The 19,800-nt window shown below is 38.0% G+C and overlaps 1 protein-coding gene across 1 annotated transcript in view; it reads left to right on the top strand.

Moving 5' to 3' along the window:
- The window catches only part of NANS (N-acetylneuraminate synthase), a 345,373-nt gene that overhangs the window by 95,150 nt on the left and 230,423 nt on the right, over positions 1–19,800 (top strand). The window lies entirely within an intron of this gene.

Genomic DNA, 19,800 nt, shown 5'->3' with positions numbered 1-19,800 from the left:
GACCACATTTCTATGTCATTTAATATTCTGTTTAGTCATAAACTGCATTCAACAAAAATAAATAAATTGTGTCCTAAATTACATGAGTTTAACTGAATATGTATAGAATGTTCAGTGGAACATATTGGCTGAACAAAATTTAGATGATGGTTATAAAATTTTAGATACGTTGTTACAAAACTTTATTGACAAAACGTCATCGTCAAAACACTCAAAACTCTATTTCTTCTGAACTGGTTGGACTTTAGTTTATGCAAAATGTATAAAAGGAAGAGACGACTTTATTAGAAAAATCTGCATTGAATACCAAAAATAAACTAAATAACTTAATAAATTGTTTAAAAATGTCTAAAAAGCAAAACAAAAAAATTATTTGAGACCAGTTTGTCATCTAGGTCTGGGAATGAGAAACAATTCTACAAACATAAACCTAAAAAACTAAAAGTACCAATCTAATTACTTAATTAAACATCAATGATGAAATTTTGTCTGACTGAAGGATATATTAGCTGATGAATTTGATTCATATTTTAATATCAGCTGACAACCCACACTCAGAATCATTTGAGTGTTATTCCATGAATAACTATACTTGTTCCTATATTACACTTAAACTTATAGACTCCCATACTAAGACTGGCTCGAAAACTTCAGTTCATGCACATTTGCCAGACAGAGCGTATCCCAAGGGTCAGCCTTGGGACCAGTATTGTTCAACTTATCGTTTAAATCAGCACTGCTGCAAAATACCTTGATGACCATAAGATAGGATTTATACTTGGCTTATTCAGAGATCATTCATCCATCCACAACTCCTTTTTCCTAATTTTGCACATGGGGGTCGGGATGTCATCTCAATAGTGACAATCATTTAGAGCCATGGTTCACACCTCCAGGTGGCTAGCCCTACTGCGATTGTTCTTCCATACCTCACACTCACACTCATACCTATGGCCAGTTTAGAGTATCCAGTCTACCTATGGCCAGTTTAGACTATCCAGTCCACCTACTGCATGTGGGTTTATTCATCTTTCAATTATTTATATTATCTTTCTAAATGGGCACATTTGATTTGGTTAATTTGTTGTTATTCTAAATGTCAAGTCATGTGTTTTGGTAGACCCTTGGTTAAATTTGATTTGGTTCTTAATGGCATTACCCATAATGAGACAAATGAATGTTAAGACCTGACCTATGAATTATGTCTTTGGATTTTTCATTAGAATCCAGGCTTTAAGGTAATTGGGTCAGAATGGGATTTGTCTTTAAATTAGTCTCCTCAAGGAATGAATCAAGACCAGTTAAATTATATATACATCTGATTCTAGCATTCAGTATAGTGCCTTTTGTAGCTATATTAGATTGCAGTTAGATGAGATTGAATAGATTCAAGGGAAATATACCAAACAAATCCCTTTCATGAAAGATTTTGGTTATTCTGAGCAATACAAGGCTTTTGAGCTTCTATTCACTTCATTATAGGCAAACTAGAGGTAAAGCTTTTCTCTCATATAAAATGTTTAACAATGACGTTCTCCAAATTATGCTTGTTCTTAACTTGTAACTCATGTAGGCATAGACATGACAAAAAAGACTTCAGCAAAAATAATATAAATCTAAGGATTAAATTTATTACCAAAACTATACCAGGGATATGCAAGAAAATTCCACTTCAGTTTAGAATTTCAAAGAGTATGGATTTTTTTTATTTAAAACAAGTTTTAATGTCTGGATGAGAGATGAGGTTTCCACTGTCAAGTTTTGTAGAACAATGTTTCTAGATGGTCTTCACCAGAATTGTGGGTAAATAAATTTATGATGTTCCATCCCCAGGTTTATAGCATATGTGTGTGTCTTGTGATAGACTGGCTCCCATCTCAAACTGGAGCCTGCCACATGTACTTTACTTCCTAGGATAGGCTGGCTCCCATTTCGAACTGGAGCCTGCCACATGTACTTTACTTCCTAGGATAGGCTGGCTCCCATTTCGAACTGGAGTCTGCCACATGTACTTTACTTCGTAGGATAGACTTCAATTTGCTATCCTTAATTAGATAAAAAGGGTATTTTAAATGGTTGGATTTGTATTATAAAAATGAGAAGTATACTTTGTCCTGCAGAAATAAATGAATTCAAATTTGCAGGTTAATAAACACTGTAATTAACACTGACCAAGAACAGATAAATGCATTTCTACTCGTCATTGCCACATCGATTTTAAGCCTACAAACTAACAAACAAAAAACGACTGGTTATTTTCTAACTTGCTTATCTGCTTACTTAAAACATTTGTAACCAGCTCTGAGCTCATTAGCAGTCAGACACTTGGCCCTCCGTAGACTGGAAGAGTGATGTTCAGTTCTGGGCAGTAGGAGAATAAATCTGTTAGTTATTTTAGCTTGAATAGTGCCATTTTTATAATACATGGTAGTAATAATGCCTATTCCAGTCTGGGTATGAGTGCAGTTATGGCCCAAGTCCATAACAGAATAAACTACTTAGAATTTTTAGTCAGCAGGTCTGTATGACGCTTGAAAGTTGGAGGTGTCAAAGGACAGCTCAACTTATTACCTCCGTTGGATATACTTGATTTACAGAATAAAGAGCTTTGATTGAGGGAGGGTTATTTTGGTTAGTTTTTGCTGTGCTCGAAATAACACAGGGTGTTTTTTGTGTTGATGTTACTAGCAGTGAACCATTTAAATAGACTAGATATATTCTTCTGCATGATCTTTTCGATTGAGGAGGACTGACTGCATCTGTAAATCACTGTATCTTTGGCTTTAAATGTTAAAAGATGATGATAAATAGAACATGTGTTATTAATAAAAAGTGAAAAACTTATGGGGCCTAAGACTGATCCCTTTGGGACCCCCGCTGTGAAGGTCTTTTCCTATGAAGTTCCCTTTTTAGCTTGTGCTTTAAGTTCGGTATATTTAACCACTACTGAACTGTTCAACTGTTTATCTGCCTGTGAAAGCTTGTAGCTGTATAAGTAGCAGGTGATGGTTAACGCTTTGAAAAGCTGTAGATAAATCTATAAATACTGTTTTTCATACTCATAAGAATTTTCGTAGTAACTGTATGTATAGCTGCAAGGGTATCATGCTCATTCCTGAAGCCATGCTGGGTGTCATTCGCAAGGCCGTATTTCTTTAGATGGTCAAATAGTTAAAAATAAATTTTCCGATTTTTTTTCAGTAACTAGCAAAGTATTGAGATGGGCCTGCAGTTCTTTGGTGAGGTGGGAGAAGGACTTTTAGGAAAAGGAATAATTAAAAAATGTTTAAATTGTAGGGGGGAGCAACTGTTGTGGTAAGAGAGGTTGAGACGTGGCCTAACAGCTTAGAGAGGGGATGTATAAGAAGGTGCCCTTAATTTCTGGGACTGATTTGAGTGTTATGGATTTAAAGTAGAAAAGGGGATGATGTATATCCGGATAAGTTAGGTTGTGAGGGTGAGTTGTTGCTGTTGGTACCTGTTAAGTGATAAGTATTGCTGGAACTTTGGGTTATTGTTACTGTATTGTTTGAGGGGGATTGTGTGGTTTGAGTGCTGATAAGGATTTTAAATACATGGATATTTATATAGGGGATATTGCTGGGTAAATTAAACAGTATCCTCAACAGTTCTCCAGAAAAGTGAGAGCTGAGATGCAGTAATGTTTTATTTATGCCAGAAATATTCAGTGTTTGCTTTTTTATTTTCTAATTTTCACTGTTACTTAAGGGATTGAAAGCTTTTGTGTTTGGCATCAAGGTTACTAGATTTCCAGAGGCTCATGGCTATAGTTCTGGCTCTCATTTGGGCTTTGAGTGTGGTGGTAATCCAAGATAGCTATGATATCTCACCCTCCTTTTAATTTATGGAAAGTATGGATTAAGGTATTAAAGTAATGCAGTGTGTATGTTAGGTTAGTTAACTGTGGTCTAGTCAATGCTATTTAAACATTTAGATCCAAGTTGTTTTCAGATTCAGGAAATAATATAGAATGGTTAGTTGAAGGGAGTACTCTGTGTGCATTAAATATGAGAGTACCCTGGATAGGTAAATGGCCACTGATAGAGTTGGAAGGCATTTGGCATGTGTAACTTTGTGGTATATTGGCAACAAATTTGTTTAGTAAACCTTTTATTGTTGTTGAGTTAGGAGTTAGGTGTAGTAAGGGAGTTGCTTTACAGCACAGTAATTATCTGTGAGGGATTTGAAGAAATTTGAGGACCAGGTTGATTTCTCTTCTTAAAACTTTGTAATTCCTCACTGAAAGATGTATGGTATTATTAATTGTGTCATTTAATAGCCTTTATACTGGAGCGAATGTGAATGATGGTCAACTGTGGAGTATGGTTTCCAATGAGTATAGAGAACACAGACCAGTTGGATGAGTCTTTAAGGGCTTGGGCTATATCCTATCAGTTTAGTTCTTTTTTTTTTTTTTTTACAAGTAGCATTGTATCACTGCTTACTTTGACACTAGACCTGTTGTTGATAAATGTTAAAAACTGTTATATAGCTTGCTTGAGGAACCAACAGGATCTTTATACCAAGTTTCGGTAAATTATTTAGCTGTAAATATAATTAGTAGAACCATGTAATTTCAAATGTTGAAAACATATTAAAGGTAAACTCACTAAAACTAATAAAAGCAGTAGAAAAATTACTTCTTCTCCCCCCTTCCATGTAACAATTTGAGTCCTCAGACTATCCTTTACTCCACCTACCTCATCTTTTTTCATAAAATGGTACCCTGGTCTTTGTATGTACAAAGTATGAGTTTAACTAACCTCTTCTTCCTACTCATCACAATACAGTACAACTCTAACCTCATTTATTGAACCAGAAGCCAGTATTTCATATTGCCACAGTTTCTGCTGCTTGCTTTAATATTCTGCACTCTCTCCGTCTCCTTACTTTAGCTTCTATATTCTATTATTGGTGATAACACCACTCTCTCTGCACTTGTTCATATGCCTGCACATTTCCACTAACACCCTGTCACTACCTCTTTTAAAATGCATATGACAAGCATACTTGTTATGCTTCTACTATAGTTATACAGTTATACGGCTACATTTTTATTCAGTTTATTGTACATACTGTAAACAGTGTGTCGTTGAGGTTCTGTCATTATAATTTTATCTCTCTTTATTGCAAGAAACTGTATTTTATTGGACTTTTAGCCCAGGTCTTACTTGAAAAGGTTAACAAATTTATAAATAGAAATAAATAGATGCTTTTGCACCAAAATGAATTTCCTCTGTTTGAACTAGTATGCAGCTACAATTTTGGAAAGCTCTACAGTGATGACATCATAATGACTCCGTTGTTAAACAATTAACGCCTTAAAGCACTACTTTTCACAAGTGCGTTCTTGCTGATGCTCTAATTGAAACCTGGAAAATTTTATTAAAAAAAAAAAAATCAAAGTTCTTTCATATCTTCCATGGTTCATATCACCACCTCTGTAAGATGCAACTGTCTTTTCTAAAATCTGGAATAAAAATATGTATGGTATGGATATTTGTGAAAGGTGTAAGTAATGGGCAAAGGAACAGTCCTTTTTTTGGTTTCATATATTTGTTTTTGTATTCTTTCTTTTTAGCTAATAGTTTTACTAATATAAAATACTTCACTTTACACTTAAGTTGGTCTGTACAAAGCATATTGTATATTAGTGTCGGTGTACATATCGGAAAACATTGAGGGGTAAGGAGGATGTGCCAGTATCCCTTCGTTAAACTGAATGCTTAGTTTAGTTTTAGTACTAGGCTAACTGCCACTGTGGGTCATTTAAGCCTAGCCAATTACCCCATGTGAGAATCAAAACATACACCATGTATTTGTAAGGTAAACACCTTAACCATTATGCCAATGAGTGTGATCAAAGACATTGCTTTGTGTAGTCTCCGTGTGAGGAAATTACTCTGGGTATTACTTAAGTGTCAAGTTATGGGTATCTCATTCAGTTTTTGTGAATCAATACAAAATTGTATGATTCCATTCAGCTTGGGGACCATGACAGTTGGCCTGTTCCATTCACTGAACCCCTAATTTAGACATCTTTCTCAGTGTTTCACTTATTACTTTGCTTTGGGACTTCAGTACCATGTATACACACACACACAGACACACACACACACACAGACACACACACACACACACACACACACACACACACACACACTTAGGCTTATCTTCTCCCTGGGACAGTTTCAGTATAATGCTAAGTTAAATTTATTCTGTGAGGTAGCTCAGAAAAAAAAAACTCTCTTTCTATTTTTTAGTAAGAGTTCTTTCACTTCTCGATTCTGTGCCATGTTCAAAGTTTATCTGATTAGCAGGATAAAATTCCCTGGTACCATAGTATTAGTATCTATCTCAGCACCCATTATGTCTAAAGTAGCATTGATTTCTCTTCCTGGTTTTATTACATTCATGTGAGCTATCTGCCGTGTTGTTTTTCATTCCAGACTGTCTATTTGTCCAATTTCACTTGAAAATGTTCTTGTTACCTTGCTAAAAATGTACTTCTTTAAAGGGGACTAACATTTGGTCCTCATTGTTAAATTCCCTGAGTTTGACATTCTTGTACACCTTTTGTTGCATTTCATATGCCGTTTGCCAATGTTTCTTTACTGTTTGCATAACAATCTTCTATGAAGTGTACTATTAATTTTTTTAATGTGGTCCCCCCAGGGTACTTTGTTGTGGCCAGCAGGGATGTTCTCCTTCTAGTAACTCTAATATAGTAAATCCTGTTTAGGTTTGGGACACACTTCTTGCAGCAAAAAGGAGGGAGGGAAATAGCCAATCCCAGTTTGCCATCTTGTTTTGTGACCTTCAATACAGACTTCAGAATTTCTTTAAGGTACTTCACTCATCAGTCAGTCTGAGGGTAGTATACTGATGTTCTTACTATAAACACTGGCAAAGCTGAGTGCATTACCCTGAACATGAATTGAGATGCTTGATTCTGAATAGTTCTTTGTGTTTCCTTATCCTAGAGAAAAGTTAACAGCAGCTGCTCAGCTATTGACTTTGCATATTTTTCTTTTGCTTGTTTTCAGTGGTACTGCTTCAAAAAACTTTGTAGCATAGTCTGTTATCACCAGAATGCATTGGTAGCCATTACTAGATTTTACTAATGGACCTACAAGATCAGTAGTTGTCTGCTTAAGCTGGACCTTAGTAATAGGTGTGTAGGTGTCAGTGGACTACTGAGCACAGGCTGTGGTATAATATTGTTGAAATTCCAGACATGCTGCACAGGAATTCTCAATATTTTTGTTATATCAGGCCATTAAAACAGCTAATGTTCTAGCTTGACTTGTTTATTTACTTACTTACTTAAGACTTTGACCGAATTAGTCCCACGTGGCCAGCAGCCTGTTTTCAGGGGAAACCCAGGGTGATATTCATACTGACTATGGGATGTTTGGCCAGGACATTGGGTAACTCCCCATAATCTTTTTGATGGATAACATGACCTGAGCTACTACGAACTCAAGCAGATTAAACCTAGTTTAAAGTCTCATCCAAAGGATGGCCCACTCGAGAGTGTAGCACCCCTCCCTTCTTTATGCTGTGCGGCAGTGGCAGTGTTGAAAAATTAAAGTGGCTGGTGTGGGTATATAACCCACAGTTGGCTTATCTTCCAGCACCAAGTGTGACTGTACCTCCTGTTGAGCCAAAGTATGGCGGTGTCCCTGTTGCATCACAAGTAAAATGTGGCTGTGTCCAGGTTACATCACAAGTAAAATGTGGCTGTGTCCAGGTTACATCACAAGTAAAATATGGCTGTGCCCTAGTTACATCACAAGTAAAATATGGCTGTGCCCCAGTTACATCGCAAGTAAAATATGGCTGTGTCTAGGTTACATAGCAAGTAAAATATCGCTGTGTCCAGGTTATATCACAAGTAAAATATGGCTGTGCCCCGGTTACATCACAAGTAAAATGTGGCTGTGCCCCAGTTACATTGCAAGTAAAATGTGGCTGTGCCCCAGTTACATTGCAAGTAAAATGTGGCTGTGCCCCTGTTACATTGCAAGTAAAATGTGGCTGTGCCCCAGTTCCATTGCAAGTAAAATGTGGCTGTGCCCCAGTTACATTGCAATTAAAATATGGCTGAGTCCCAGTGACATCACAAGTAAAATGTGGCTGTGCCCCAGTTACATTGCAAGTAAAATGTGGCTGTGCCCCAGTTACATTGCAATTAAAATATGGCTGAGTCCCAGTTACATCACAAGTAAATTATGGCTGTGCCCCAGTTACATCACGAGTAAAATATTGTGCCCCAGTTACATCACAAGTAAAATATGGCTATTCCCCAGTTACTTCACAAGTAAAATATGACTGTGTCCCAGTTACATCACAAGTGTAACTGGGGCACAGACATATTTTACTTGTGATGTAACTAGGGCACACCCATATTCTATGTATTTGTGACACAGTCAAATTTTATCGCAGGTGTTTCAGTCGGTTTTGGAAGTAATAGTTGGTATACTATTTCTTCTCTGTCTTCTGTTTACGTGTAGCATTTCTTTTCTGTCCTTTGTTTACCATATGTAGTAAGTCTTCAACTCAAAATACTGGTGTGGGATGATACTACCATACTCAACTGTCTATCCTTTTCCTTTGGCTATATTTTCTCTATCCATGCATATGAATTGTCCATTTATTGTGCTTTCTTAAAATTTTCATTGTTTATCATCAAATTTGCCAAATTAGGATCTTTGACATGAAATGGCGAGTATAGTGTCTTCATCTTTGAAACTATAAATAGAAGAAGACCTGCAGCTGTATTCTTAGATGTGTACTAGGCTAGCGACGACTAGGGCCTTTGTAAGCCTAGCAGTGCAACCCAATTGTGTCCACAAATCGTATGTTTTAGACGTTTATAGAGGGGTGACTGTTGGTTATTTCATAATTTACTGACCACCTATGTTCTTCAGAGACATAACTGACAGACCAGGGGTGAATTTTTTATTTCCCATCCAATGGACCAAGTTATGCTTAAATAGGGTTAAGAAGGGACTTTGTTTCACATGGATGAAGAGCGTATTTCCAGAGAATGGGAATTCTCTTATATACATATCTGTCTCTTCTATATGTCCTGTTTATGTTGCAAGAAAAATATAGGTCTTTATATATAGTAGTTCTGCTGCTGTTTGTTTAGTGGGTGTGCAAAAGGTTCACTACAGCAGGGTTCAGGGATTCCTTGTATGGCAGGTGTAGATCACCTCTCAGTTGTCTGTAGGAGACAAGTGTCTAGGGAGAGAGAGTACTTTGAGACAATCTGATTAAGACATTTTGTTTATGCCCTGTATCCTTTCCGTAAGGGACCTTAGTAAACATTCCCATTGTTGCATGTGTCTGGTCAGGTACAAACTAAAGGGGGCGTTATACTCAATGATGGGTCCGATGAGGGCTGAATATAGTGGTACGATGACTTCCCTGCACCTAGATGTCCTGCCCTTGCTTATATGATGGGCATTACAGAAAGATTTCCACACTACCTTGGACACATGTTGGTCGAAGGCCAGGATACTGTCTTAATGTGTTCTCAGATCCCTGACTAGAAGTTCAACTGTTAGGGGTGTTTATTGATGACATAGTTTCCTAGGTGGCCAATTTCCCAAAAGGTGCTATAATGCATTTTTTGGCACAGAATTTTAAGCCATGGCTTTGCACCAGTCATTTGTCTGTGTTCGACCCTCTTGTAATAGTTTGCATCCATGAGGCATTCTATGGCTACTCCCAGTTTGCAATCATCTGCAGACTTGGTTAGCCAGAGGCCTTTGGCATTGGCCTTGACTTCCGAGAAGAAGATACCAAAGAGGAGTAGACCCAGTGTGAAGCCCTGAGGGACTCCGGTGGTGACCGGCCTCTTTGTTAAGGTTGCCTCATCAGTCTTAACATCCTGAGTCCTGAGAGCCAGCTGGCTATCCAGCACATTATATAAGGGTTTATGCCTAATTCCGTAAGTTAGTTAATGATCCCCGAGTGGGGTATTGTATCAAATGCCTTAGCCAGATAAAAGTAGGCAGTATGCGCCATTTCACACTCATCCGTTGCCTTTGGGGCCTTCTCAAAGAAGTCCACCAGATTCAGTAGACACAACCTTCCTTTCACAAAGCTAAATCATAATGGAGTCAGTGTTTGTTTCCCCTGTCTTTGATCATTTCCATGATAATTCTTTCCATGGCTTGCATATAAGAATATTCAGACTAATGGGTCTATACTTTCTGGGATCTGTTGATGGTCCAACCTTATGAAGAGGGTAACTGTTGCAGTCCTCCTTTCTTGTGGGACAAATTCTGATTTGAGACTAGAGTTAAGCAGTAACTCCAGTGATCCTGACAGATCATATTTTAGACTATTCAGGAGGTATCCTAGGATATTATTGAGGCCCATTGGTGAGTACAGCCAGGACATGCTCACGCTCGCTCTCTCTCTCTCTCTCTCTGTATATGTGTGTGTGAGTGTGTGAGTGTGTGAGTGTGTGTGTGTGTGTATATATATATATATATATATATATATATATATATATATATATATATATATATATTTATCTACACACATACATACAGTGGATATAAAAAGTGTACATACCCCTGTTAAAATGCCAGTTTTTTGTGATATACAAAAATGAGACCACAATAAATAATTTCAAAACTTTCCCCACCTTTAATGTGACCTATAACCTGTACAGTTCAATTAAAAAACAAGCCAATCTGTTAGGGGAAAAATATAAAAAATAAGAAATATACAATAAGCAGGTTGCATAAGTGTGCACACCCTTAAACTAATACTTTGTTGAAACACTTTTTGATTGAATTAGAGCATTCAGTCTTCTTGGGTGCACACCTTCCATCAATTAAAGAGACCCTGATTAACCCCAAATAAAGTTCAGCTGTTCTAGTAGGATTTTCTTGACAATCACTCAGTTGTCTGCTACAGCAAAAGCCATAGTTCACAGAGAGCTTACAAAGCATCAAAGGGATGTCATTGTTGAAAGGTATCAGTCAGGAGAAGGGTACAAAAAAATATCCACAGCATTGGATATACCATGGAACACAGTGAAGACAGTCATCAAAAAGTGGGGAAAATATGGGACAACAGTGATGGTGCAAAGAACTGGACGTCCCTCCAAAATTGATGAAAAGACGAGACAAAATCTGTCAGGGAGGCTGCCAAGAGACCTATAACAGCATTAAAGGAGCTGCAGGAATTTCTGGCAAGTACTTGTTGTGTACTTCATGTGACAACAATCTCCCTTATTCTCCATATGTCTGGGCTATGGGGTAGGATTGCAAGGCAGAAGCCTTTTCTTACACAGCAAAATATCCAGGCCTGGCTAAAATTTGCAAAACAACGCATCAAGTCTCCCAAAAGCATGTGGGAAAATGTGTTATGGTCTGAAGACCCAAGGTTGAACTTTTTGGCCACAATTCCAGAAGGCATGTTTGGCACAAAAACAACACTTCACATCACCAAATGAATACCATCCACATGGTGAAGATTGGTGGTGGCAGCATCATGCTTTGGGGTTGCTTTTATTCAGCTGGAACTGGGGCTTTAGTCAAGGTGGAGGGAATTATGAACAGTTCCAAATACCAGTCACTTTTGGCCAAAAACCTTCAGGCATGTGCTACAAAGCTGAAGATGAAGAGGAATTTCACCTTTCAACATGACCATGACCCCAAAAATACATCCAAATCAACAAAAGAATGGCTTCAGCAGAAGAAAATTAAAGTTTTGGAATGGCCCAGCAAGAGTCCAGACCTAAATCCAATAGAAAATCTGTGGGGTGACCTGAAGAGGGCTGTGCACAAGAGATGCCCTCACAATCTGACAGATTTGGAGTGCTTTTGCAAGGAAGAGCGGGCAAATATTGCTAAGTCAAGATGTGCCATGCTGATAGACTCCTACTCAAGAAGTCTGAATGCTGTAATTAAATCAAAAGGTGCTTCAACAAAGTATTAGTTTAAGGGTGTGCACACTTATGCAACTAGCTTATTGTATGGTTTTTATATTTTTCCCCTAAAAAATTTGTTTGTTTTTCAATTGAGTTGTACAGGTTATAGGTCACATTAAAGTTGGGGAAAGTTTTGAAATGATTTATTGTGGTCTCTTTTTTTATATCACAAAACCCTGGCATTTTAACAGGGGTGTGTGTACACTTTTTATATAAAGTGTGTGTATGTATTTATGTATGTGTATATATGTATGTAAAATATCTATCTATCTATGTATTATATATAGTTGGAAGAGTTATATTTGAAGGTATTTCTTGAGTGTGGAAGTGGCTGGGTTGAGTGGGGGGGGGGTAAAATTGGAGCAGAATGTTTCAGCCTGCAGATTCACTATGTCACCTGGCTCAGTGATTGTGGTACATTTATACACCAGTTTAGTATACTGCTGTGTGCTGCCTTTGAGATTTCTGACATGGCTAAGAAAGTCCTTATAGTTATATTTTGCTTGTGTGGCTATCTTGACCTCAAAATTGGCTTTATTGGAGTTAATTAGCTGTCTAGTTGCCTTTTTATTGTGATCAGAAAGATCTTAGCTTTATGGTAGTTAATTTGGGTCTATATTAGAACATCGAAGATTCAGAACTTCGAATGTTCTAATATCGACCCCTATTCAGCGAAACCTGAAAACATTGAAAATTCAGAACAACAAATTTCTTCCTAGGGAAAAAATTTGCTGTTCCAAAACACATACACACAACACAAGCACACCAAGCAAACAGCAATCCACACACATACACCTAAAATCTTGCATCTAACCCTATACTAAACTGTACATACACCACTATCTACCCACTTGCCTTAACCCAAACCCTAAGGTCCATCACTATCGCACACACACCTCACCCGTGCCCTAACCCTAACTCACCTACTCCGCCCTAACCCTCACGTCCACACATTTGCACACTTACCTGACCCGCCCCCTAACCCTAACCCGCCCTAACCCTCACGTCCACACAATCGCACACTTACCTGAACCCGACCCGTAACTTTCCACCACAGTGCTGAAATTAGCGAAGCGACAGGAACGGACAACCAAATTCTTTCCCTAGGAAATAATTCGGTTTTCTGTAACTTCGCTATTTTCAGCTTTTGCTGAATAGGGGTTGATATTAGAACATTCAAAGTTCTGAAACTCCGATGTTCTATTATAGACCCCTTTAATTTTAGCCATGATTTTTTCCTTTTGTTGGATAACCTGTTAAATTTGGGATGCCATCAGGGTGGTTTGTTTGTGGAGTTAGTTTTGGGCTTACTTCTGGTAGATACAGCAGCCTCTATGCAGCCATTGATATGGTTGTACAGGGTTTCTGTGAACAAGTCTGCATAGGCTGCTATGTTCTCTGAGTTTGGAGGGACATCGAATTTTGACAAACTGTCACTAAATAAAAGGAAGTTTGCCTTGGAATAGTTTCTAACTGTTACTGAGTTTACTGGGGTTACATGGTTGATTTTGATTTTAAAGGAGACAGCTTTATGGTCAGACCTTGTTAGGGAGTATGTGACATTGGTGAGTGCAGCATTATCCAATATTTGTGAGTGCAAGGTTCAGTATGTTGGATCCTCAAGTGCGTGCATGCACTGACTGGTCAAGGGTGTTTGTATTTGTGAAGTTCAGGAATCTCTATGCCTGAAGATTTGAGGCCATGCAGGATTCCCAGTATATAGAGGGGTAGTTAAAGTCCCCTATGAGTCAAATGTCAGGTCGGATGCTGAATGTCTCCAGTAGGTTTAGGTATGCGTTTTGTGGGACATGAAGGGTGACCTGTAGCTGGCTAGTATATAGTACAGGATTTATCTATGATGACTTGCATATGGAGAAACTCCAGCAATTCATCTTATTTAACCAACCCAGAGGTATGCTTGTTACTGATGTATATTAAAACACCTCCACCTTTAGTACCTATCTGTGCAGCTACTGGTCTAAAAGTGTGGAAGGCATTGAAATCTTGCACTGCCAGGGTACTCTCTGTAGCTTTAAAGTATGTCTCTGAAACTTCACAGATGTCTAAATTTTCCAGGGTGGGGAGAGCTTGGAGAGAGTGTAATCTTGTTTAGTCCCCTGACATTGAGCAGTTGCACCTTGAGATTCAGTTATTGATTTTGCTAAGTCTTAAGGTTTGCCGATTTGGCATTGCTTAAAAAAAGACTCTGTGGGGAAAGATAAAGATTTAGGGAGAGTGGACTGGTGCAGACGGTCTTTGGCAAAGCAACATGGTCTGTTAATCATGTCTTCCCATGCTGACATATTGAATCCCCTTAGAATGACACCAGAAACTCAGCCAGTTATTAAAATTGGTCATCTTTTGTTACTATTGTGGTATCATTCTTGGTGAAGGTAATATGCTGCTCAATGCTAGGCTTATACCAGCCTGAAACACATAGTCTGGGGCAGTCTTTTTCAACCTCCGGTCTGGCAGAAGTTTCCTGCTGGTCTGTGAAAGAGTTATTGCCACTTATACACCTGGACAGAGAAGGATCCAACAATAGGAGACCAAGGCAATTGCCTAGAGGTGAGGGGGAATGTTGGCTGAAAGGCTTATTTTTTATTTAAAAAAAGTTTTTTTTTCTTTAATTTAAGGGTGTTCTTCTTTAAGAAGAAAGCCCTTCGAATATGGTCCCACAGGTGCGTGCGACCTGTTTTCATCTTCTGCGTCTGTGCGACCTGCTGTTTACATCTTTGTCTTGTGGGTGCATGGAATTTGAATGCCAGAAGACATTTGAAATGTGGGCAACGAATGGAAAAGTGTGTGTGTGTGTGTGTGTGTGTGTGTGTGTGTGTGTGTGTGTGTGTGTGTGTGTGTGTGTGTGTGTGTGTGTGTGTGCGCGTGTGTGTGTAAAAAGAGGGAGAGAAGTGTCTCTCAACTGTCTAGATTTTTGCAGAATGTCCAGATTTTTGCCTTGTATTTCTATTCTGTTCCTCATAAAATTTGTGTTTTTTTGGGGTTTATTGTGGCAAATCCGTGAAGACAGAATTCACTAAATAATGACAAGCATTTGAGTTTCAGACTTCATAACTTTCAGAAAATTCACAGTAGCACAATACCTTTTATTCTAGCAATTTTGTAATGTTTGTGAGAGCAGTAAGTAAAGTTTGTCCCAATGTTTGGGGCTTTATCCCATCATTATTTTTGACATTACCCAGATTGTTTGTGCAAAGAGGTTGAGAGCTATGGTGTTAGGAGGGAGGGAGGTAGGTAGGGAGGTGTGTGTGGGGAAGAGTTATATATGTGTGTGTGTGTGTGTGTGTGTGTGTGTGTGTGTGTGTGTGTGTGTGTGTGTGTGTGTGTGTGTGAGGGGGAGTTAGGTAGGTAGGTGCATTATCTCTCAACATCCCTGATTTTGACTGAAATTTAACTCTGTTCTTCTTAATTCCACCTAAAAGTCGTGACTTTTGGAGAAAAGGTGATGAATTCTTAATAAATAATGACAATAATTAGAGTTGCAGATTTCTTTTACTTTAAAAAATGCATATTCAATCATGTTCTGTTATTTTGTCAATGTCTCAAGTTAGTACTAATGTGTGAAGATTTTTGCCCCATATTTTTGGTCTGTTCCTTTTTAAGGACCGAAGTTTCAGATTTTATATCCTAGCAATGCTTTATCAGCATTTCTCACTTTGTATACTTGATTTCTGTGGTAACACTATGTATCCATATCTTTCTCAACTGGTGAGACTACTGTGTTGGCATAAAATGCTCAAACAGTGATTGTTTTAATTAGTTCTTTATAAATAATTTTATTTATTTCTGCCATAGCAGTCCCCAAAATAATTTTCCTATTTTCACTGGTCCCCTTGTGTGCAAATATTAAAAAAAAACACTGGTCTAGAGAAATGTATTGTGTCTTTCTTCATAAAAGCTAGGGAGGTAAGTCTCAGGTCAGTTACATCTACATGGACTATGATGGAGTCATACTGGTACCTGTGGTGCAGTGAGTTGTGAGCATATATAATTTGGTGGATCCTGTCTCCAGATAGGGAACTAACAGTTATCTTCTCTCTGTTCCATCAGCTTAGAGGGGCATTGGTATATCTTTCAGTGGAATCCCCTTTAACTAGTGTCCTGGGTAGTGTGTTTGCTTGCCCCTATGGGCTTTGTATTTGGAGCTGCACTTAGTTTGGCTGTATGTGTAGTGTTAGGTGGTGGTTTTGTTGAGTGTTTTGTGTTTGCTGAGGACAGTCTTTGCTGACAGGTGGTCTAGGAGGTCTTTGTTTAGGAAGCTTGCATTTTAAGTGCCTCAGCATACATTGGTCTGTGTGTATGCTGTGTTTGGTTTGAAAACCTGATGTGTACTTGTATGTGAGAGTTTACTGAATCTCTTACTTTAAGGATTACGTGGCTATCAGTACAATTCAGACAGTTGCTGCATTGTCTCAAGATGCCCATATTGACCAAGCTGGCTGCAGAGAAGTTGGGAAATTGCATATCTGTCTTGTCCAGTCTTGTGATTGGTGAGCTACAGGGGTGTAGTATATGGGAGTTAACAGAAAGCTATTAAGGGTGTTTGGGGGGCTGGAGACAGAGCAAGCTATAAAATAGTAAATTCTACTAAAGTTAATGGTATCACCACTTGATACACAAATTAGCTGCTCTAAGCCTGTCAGTGTGCAATGTATTTGCTCTGTACTTAGCGCTTTACAGGGTAATGCTTTATGGGCAGTTCTAAAGGGAAAATTTGCTTCTATTTGTTTGCATCTGTACAGGGTACTTGCAGCTCTGCAGAAATGTGCTAAATTTATACCAGCCCTTGTGTCTGTTTCCCAACTCAGACAGACCAGGTTACCACCTACTGCCACTAGATAGAAAATAGTCAGCCATCTTGATGTAAAAACTCAGAAAAAAATTGCTGGAGAGTAAAAATACATCACTAGATGATAGATAATCATATAGATATACCGATGCCCCACTAGATAATATTTATTTATTGATTGATTGACGTTTGTTGACCGGGAAAGTCCACTGGATCTGGAACCCATTTTCAGTGGAGGTCTGGGGAGAAAAGCTCCACTACTAAAAGATATACATAGTCAAAGGCATTAAACAGTTTTAACAAGGCAAATTATATACATTAAGTGGTACAAAAGATGTTAATAAAATTGACAGAGTTACTATATACATATACATCTGTCAACAATTGACAGAGTTGCTATATACATGTAATACATATACTAAGCACAAAGTGCCAAAAATTATAATATGATTTATCAAGGTGTATTCAAAGAACTTTTAAATTAGTAATGTAGATAGGAACAGTTGAATTGTGAAGGTTTGAGAGAAGGAGGAGGGAAGTGGTAGTGCAACAGTGAATATGAAAAGAAAAGTAAGGGGGTGTTAAGGCTTTTAGGTATTGGACATGAAAGGTAAGAGAAGGGAAAATATAAAATGGAAGTGTGGTGGGAAAGAAAGTTATATTAGCATAATAATAAATTCAGAGCAAGTAAATTAGCAGAATAAACATTGAGAAACAGAAAGCAATTTTTTTTCAAAATAAGCACAAGGAAAGGCAAATAATTAAAAATAACGAAAGCAGTGTAGATGGTAGGAGCTATTAATGCTCAATTTACAGGAAGGACAGGCAGTTTAAAAATCACCAAGTTTAAAAAGCAGAGCAAGGAATGGGAGAGTGTGAGAGAAAAATCACCAGCAAAGAGACTGCTTGTTTTATTGCAGGCCTTACGTCTTAACAGAAAAGACAAGACCACAGATATACTCTGTGTATTTAAGTATCGCTCAAGAAACAAACTTACCAATGAAAAAATAAGTGAAATGTGAAGCCTACATAGTTTGTCTGTCTGCCACATGGAACAAAGATACCTGGCCAAACAGATTTCTCAAAACAGAAAACAAAATGTAACAAGTAATATAGAAAACCGCTCTTTCAGTTTAAGTGACCACATATCGGCCACAAGAGATACAAAGAGATACAGAATTACTGTTTCTTATCTGTAAATGGCAGCTCATGCTGCTGATTTTCTTTGAATTTTGACTTTCCTTAACTTTTACCACAGTACTTACCATTTCTCTATACCTGCTTCTAAGTGTTCTTTTGCTGACTTTATCTCTGTTTTGATTTTGCAGAAGGAATCATAAGGAACTGTTCAGGTTTCCATTATTTTCATAGTGGGTATATCAATATGGGTCTTTCCCCTTTTGTCACCACAAAGGCATTCTTCGTTCCTTTAATAGCTAGACTCTTGGCCAAGTTCCATATCATGCACTGTAGATTTTGACTTACAGTTTCCATAGTGTCTTGAACAGGGAAAGTCTTAACCTATTATAGCATCACATGTTTGATTATGTACAAAAGCTACAGGATGCAGTACTTTGTCTAAAGATCTGCATGTGTTGTAAGATAATTTCTTAGCTCCATGAACACATATGTCACCTTTCTCATGTTATATATTTTATGCTTGCAGACATAAGGGTTTTAAAAAGTGTGACTATGTCCTCACAATCTAGTAATCCTTCAATTCCTTTCCATCTACAAACTCTGTAGGACAGAGCCTTTTCCAAGACAGTCTGAGACCACAGTGATATCGTTCCTCTCAAAAGCAGTGAGGTGTGCCCAGTGTCTTCATCCTCGCCGAGTTTCTTAATTGTTTGGGTCATTTTTAGAGCACCTAGGCCAGACATTTTTAAGTGCATCTCTTCATAAAGGCTTACCAAATGTTTACTGTTTTCACTCACTTAAAATTTCATTCACCGAATCAAAGTCATATTGTCCATGGACTTCTCTGTTTTAATAAGCCAAAAGATTATACAACAGTAGTCTCTTTCTTGGTTGGGGAAATTTAGTAATAAATTCAACAAGCATGTCATCAGTGTTTGCTGCATTTATAGTAAAATTTAGCCTGCTAACAAGGATCGCTCCATTCCACCAAAGTCTCTGATGATCTCAAGTTCTTGTTTAAAAATCCTGTGGTGGATGCTTCTGCAGTTTCCCTCTCATCTGATAAGCCTTCTAAACTCCTGCCCAATGCCAATGCCCTCCTGTCAGACCAGGATAGCAGGGCAGTGTATAGGTGTGGTTAAAAGCTTTATACCATCTCTACTTTGGCATTTAGGGGTACTAATTACCAAACTCGAATGATGAAATACTTGATATGGAGTCTCAGTTCTTTAAATAAGGTAGTGGTAGATTGCAGGAAACTGATTCTAAACACATGTTATCCTTACTCAGGCTACACAAGTGGTCAGACACAATGTAATTATGATGCTGTAGACGTGTCATCAAGAGCAGCTGCTACAGAATCTGTAATATGCAGGTATTCATGGTTACATAGCCAGCCTATTCCTGAGGACTTGTGTGATGATACGGGCAAGTGCCAGCATAGCCATCTGGAGTTCTGTAAAGAATGATATGTCCTTTGAATATCAATTTGATTTATACAAGATGTGTATGTTACAAATGTGTTAAGAACTGTATGTCATTTGTATATCAAGCTGATTTGTACAGATGCTTGTGCTGAAAATGTATTTGTGAGGTTTACGTGTGTTAAAATGTATCAAGAGTGCACCCTGCTGAAATGAAAAGAAATGTACATGTATTTTTGTAACTGAAATTAAATGTATATGTTTTAATACAGGATATTGGGACAGCAATGGTTAACCAGCTAGCTTGCATTAAGAAAAATAAGGGAAATGTAAATGAGCTGTTAAACCATTAAAATGGTACACCACAGTGCTGAATAGGACCAGAGATGCTAGGTCTGGCGAAAGCATTTTTTCATTAGCTCGGTGTCTATGCTAAATTCCTGTCTCAG

This window comes from Protopterus annectens, chromosome 2.part0, assembly GCF_019279795.1.
Source record: "Protopterus annectens isolate FY-2018-M chromosome 2.part0, PAN1.0, whole genome shotgun sequence".
NCBI lineage: Eukaryota > Metazoa > Chordata > Ceratodontiformes > Protopteridae > Protopterus > Protopterus annectens.
The sequence above is the reverse complement of the archived record's forward strand: the minus strand, read 5'-3'. Positions and strand labels throughout refer to the sequence as shown.